This window comes from Peromyscus leucopus, chromosome 11 (genome assembly GCF_004664715.2).
Source record: "Peromyscus leucopus breed LL Stock chromosome 11, UCI_PerLeu_2.1, whole genome shotgun sequence".
In the NCBI taxonomy this organism is placed as follows: domain Eukaryota; kingdom Metazoa; phylum Chordata; class Mammalia; order Rodentia; family Cricetidae; genus Peromyscus; species Peromyscus leucopus.
Window position 1 is genome coordinate 17,620,639 of NC_051072.1, and position 5,581 is coordinate 17,626,219.

Sequence of the window (5,581 nt, forward strand, 5' to 3'; positions counted from 1 at the left end):
TTTTCATTTGAAATTCAGAAGTAATTAAGAGTCCGCAGAAATAAATGATCAGATTTACAGTTGAAAATTAAGGAATGTTTGTGAAATATGGTGTTTAACATATGTATATAGACACTTATATTATCATTAAACTTACTTATAACAAAATAAAAAAGAATGCATTGCTCCCAGAAATTGTAGATTTCAGAGTTCTCTAAATAATTAAATGTGGCTGAGAGGAATCAGCATCACATACAAATGCCTTATATGTAACAGTTATATGAATTAATAAGTTGCAGAAAATGACATGTTTAGACAACGTTCTGTATCAATAGAAAACGTTACAACAAAGATGTTAATAAATTGTTCGTTGATAAATATATTCTGCATTACTCTTATGTAAATAACTTGTTTTTGTCACAATTTATGTTGTTTAATACAATATTTATAAACTAAAACAGACATGACAGTAGGAAAAATACTGAAAGAATCATAATTAATGCAACTATACCCATATTTTACAGACTAACATGAAATTCTGTATTTAAAATTTATGAAACAACTTCTTATTTATGTGTAAAATTTAGTGAATAGAGACTTACAGAAATCTAGTAGCAGGATTTAAAGTGAATGCTTGGTATCTTCTTTATTATTATTTTTACTTAATATCAGATATTATTTTGGTCTGATAAGAAAGATAAGGCACCTCATAATGCCATCACACTAATAGTCTTGGCTTATTTATGAAATATGACATTGTTAATAAATGTAGCCAATAACTTGTGAGAGTGTTAAATAATTAATTATCTTTTAATTTTTCTTTAGACATAATCATTGCATAATTTATAACTTGCAGAGTGGTATTTGAAAACTTATTTGCTCAGAGCATACATAAACTTATATATATATATATATATGATATAAATGCATATTATGAATATGTCTATGCTTTTAATTTCAGAGAATAATATTCCACACATCTCATAACTGAAGTTTTATGTGATTTCCTGTTTAACTTTGCTTAATATTTATTGGATAATAAATACTAAATATGATAATCTTGAATTTTTTTCAATGCAAACACACTCAATATTTTGCCTTTTATCCTAATGCAAGGATTGTTACACTGTAAGTAATTACTTTACACACATTTTCATCTCCAATGAGGTTTGGGTGTACTTTCAATATACTCTACTAATGAATATTCTGGACATTTTTTTCTTCTCTGTCAACTTTATCTTGTTTCTTTCCTTCCTTCCTTTCTTCCCCCTTCCTTTTTTTCAACTTACCTTTATTCTTCCTTCCTCCCTTCATCCCTCCACCCTTCTCTCCCTTTCTCTTTCTTTCCTTTCTTCCTTTCTTCTTCATTTCTTCCTCTTTCCTTCCTTTTTTTCTACTTACCTTCATCCTTCCTTCTTTCCTCCTCCCTTCATCCCTTCCCTCCCTTTCTCCTTTCTTTGCACCCATTCTTCTTCCTTCTTTTATTCTTTTTTTAAGTGTACAGCATGGTCTATTTTATAAAATACTCAGGAACTCACAAAAGACACAGTCTACTGTTTGAACCTTGATCACTATTAACACCTAAGGCCAACTAAGACAAAACAACTTCCTAACTCTACCCCTGCATTCACGGTGGTCTTTTAAGGGATTGTCTTCTTTGTTATAGTGGGAGAGAGCTCCCACATAAAATGATCATTTCATCCTGCTGAAATTCCACAAAGAAGTCTTGATCTTCAAATACAAGCTAACACATTCAGTGAGACAAGTCCAAGCAATTCCCCCTGCCTTAAGGCTGCAAGTGCTATCCCATGATAGGTAGTGGATTCCACAAAGCCAGCTCATACAATACATGGATTCTGATCCTACCAACAGGGGGCCTCCCAAGCAGATCAAGCTACTCATTGTCTCCCCATGCAGAGGGCCTAGTCCAGTCCCATGTAGGCTGCACAGCCATTGATCCAACTTTCATGAGTTCCCTCTTATTTGATTTGGTTGTCCCTACATATTTCCCCATCATGATCCTGATGCACTTGTTCATAGAATTCCTCTTCTCTCTTTGAGGGACTCCTGGAGCTCTGTCTAGTGATTGGTTGTGGATCTCTTCATCTGCTTCCATCAGTCATTGAAGAAAAGTTCTGTGATGACTGGATATTCACCAGTCTGATCTCTGGGGCAAGCCAGTTCAGTTCAGGGACCCTCCCCACTACTGCTAGTAGTCCAGACTGCAGTCATCCTTGGGGATTCTTGGCAACTTCCTTAGAACCAGGTTTCTCTCTATATCCATGATGTCTCTCTCTAACACGGTATCTCTTTCATTGCATTCCCCCTCCCTCTCTGTTCCAGCTCAACCACCCCGTTCCCTTATGTTTTTGTGAGACTCTTAAGAGTGGGGGCAGAGAAGCTTAAAATCTTTTGCTGGCTCTTTGGATATTTTTGTTCTTTGGGTTGTCTTGTCCAGCCTTACATGAGTGAGGGATTTTTCTTTATTTTATTGCATTTTGTTTTGTCATTTTGGTTGTTGTTTCTTGGAGGCCTTTTTTGTGAAGGGAGATAGATGGTGAGTGATCTGGGGGAGATAGGAGGTGGGAAGGCTGGAAGGAATGGAGGGAGGAGTAACAGTGGTAGGAATGTATTGTATTAGAGAAAAATGTATTTATAATTAAAAAATAAAATATATAGAATGTGATAAAAGCTCATTTGTTCATAGTTTCAAATATATAGAGACAATTCACTAGCTACAAATTTATTTTTAAAAAAAAGACAGACCTTATAATTGGCAGAAAATACACAAATGAGTAAATATGGGATATTAACGTAAGGACATTGTGTGACAACATGGTGGGAATCCATCAGTGATAGGGGAAGTGACTGAGGGATTGGGGTTTATACAACTGAAGGAGACTATTATAGGTGAAGAGAAAAGTGTGCAAATGAGTGAAGTTCTGAGAAGCACTATGATTTTTCTTTTAATAGTAAGGATCCATGAATTATCTACATCTGAAGATTTGTTTATTTTGTTATCTTTGAGTGTCTCCTCCATCCAATGGTTTGTTTCTCTGTTGTAAACAAGTGGACTCCCCTAGAGAACTGCTTGTACTGTGCATTATGGTCCTGACTTAGCTGAGGGAACCACAGAAGTTTAACTGTGTTTGATATATAATATATAAGAGAAAAAAACTATTTTCATTAAAAATAAAAACAAAAGGCATTTACAGAATAGTAATAAAATGAAATAAAACCCAAACAGGCAAACCCAGAGAGGACAAACAAACAAAAGTGAAAGAGCCAAAGAAAAAGTTCTAGAAAGACAAATAGATGCAGAGACCCATATTTCTCCTATATAGAAATACCATAAAAACTCAAAACCAGAATCCATAATGGATAGTCTGAGAACCTATAACATTACAGAAAACACAAACAAAAAAGAAACAAAAAAGAAAGAGAGAAAGGAAGGAAGGAAGGAAGGAAGGAAGGAAGGAAGGAAGGAAGGAAGGAAGGAAGGAAGAGAAAGGGGTGAGAAAGAAAGTGAAGTCCTGGGAAACATGATGAGACAAAGAACCTCTAAAGATGCCCTTGAGTTCATTTTCTGTTGGCCAACTAGATCTAGGCATGGGACCCGTCCTTAAGAGTGGTTTGTAGACCCAGTGAGACTCCATTGGAGAAAACTTATGTTTCATTTGCAAGTGGTTGTCAACTGGAGATAGCTTCTGCATTAGGTCCAGGAGCTTTATCTACTATTCTCAATTTTTTGACAACAGCTGGTCCAGAAGCCTCTAGGGCCTGGCCAGGCTGTTATAGTTTCTGTGAGTTTGTATGTGCAATCTGTCATGTTGTGTTTAGAAGACATTGTTTCCTTGGTGCTCGGTGTCCTCCATCTCCTCTGGCTCTTACAATCTTTCTGCCACCTGTTCTTCATGTTTTCCTGAACCCAAGGAGAAAGATTTGATGGAGGTATTCCATTTAGGGCTGAGTATTCCAAGGTCTCTCATTCTCTGCTTAGTGTCTGGCTATTGCGCTCTCTCTCTCTCTCTCTCTCTCTCTCTCTCTCTCTCTCTCTCTCTCTCTCTCTCTCTCTCACCATCTGCTGCAGAAGGAAGCTCCTCTGATGATGGCTGAATAAGGCACTAATCTATGAGTAGACCAGACAGTTGGTAGGACTCATTTTATTGCTATGTTCCTTTAACAGACAGCCATATTTGCTTTTCAGCTAGGACTCTGGTCTATCTGGCCTCAGGTTCTTGGCCATCTGAGCATTTTCAGGGGTGGGTTCCATCTGATGTAGTGAATCTTAAATCTAATGAGATATTGGTTGGTTACCCCCACAAGCTTTTATCCACTGTTTCACTAGGGCAACTTTCAGGCCAGTCACCAATGTAGATTGACGGGTTTGTACCTGAGTTTGTGTTTATGTTTCTCCTTTGGTAAAGTTCAGAGTATTTTTCAGTAATATAAACACTAATAAATACGAGTAAAAGCTCCATGTAGGCACCACTGCTACTTCTCTATGTTCACTAAGTGATGTTGATGTTGTCTTCAGCAATAGGGACTTACCATCAGAGCAACAAATAGCCTTGGCAACATCCTGGGTTTGGAGGTGGCTCTGATGGAGCAACTTTGGCCAACAACTCAATTAGATATAACCCATTTCTAATACTGGTAGCTTCATTTAGTGATGGCAGATGTCCAACTGCGGCTCCATCTCCCCCCATTATTTGGCTATTTTATTTAGCTAACCTTCATACATCTATATATTTTAGGACCCTTCTACTGTATAGATTTTCATAAGATCCTTAAAACGGTCCTTACTTTTAGCTGTCTGTTCTCATACACTACCCTTTGGTCCTCTCTTCCCTCCCCAATCAAGAGAGTCTTTTCTTTTTAAATTACCACTACTGTATTAAAAGAAGGATGTTTTGTTGTTCTACTTTTTTTGTTTGTTTTATTGTGTATTATTTTTTATTATTTAAATGAAGTTTTAAATTTAGATACATCTTGGACATATTCTTCCCCTCACACAAATCTTCCCAAATCCTCTCCTCCACCATGTCCACCCAAGAATAAGTCTTTTCTCAAGAAACAACCCAAAACCTAGAAAATAAAACATCAACAACTGGCAGAAATAAATTAATGAAATGTAACTAAGTAAAAGCACACAAAAAAACTGTGGCGTCTATTATTTGTTGGCCAAGTACTCCTGAATATGAGATCTGTTCAATGGTGGTTAATATACACAGTTTCATTCCACAGGAGAAAACTGATTTTCCATCTCCCAGCAGGTATAAAAGAGAGTTCAATTGGAATCTTTACCCTAGTAGTTATGTTTTCATTCATTCATTCATTCATTCATTCATTCATTCATTTTTTTACATATGACACAATAAAACATTATAAGCTAAAACAAAACCTATCACATCATGTTGGACAAGAATGCCCCCAAAGAATTTATATAATCAGAACTTAACATACTGCAGTAGATAATAGTAAATATTTAATCCTGATCCACTTTGACCTTGGCAATAGTGGAATGAAAGTATTTGACACTGACATTGCATAATGAATATATATACATATATATAATAGTAGTTTAAAGTATGGGTAAAAT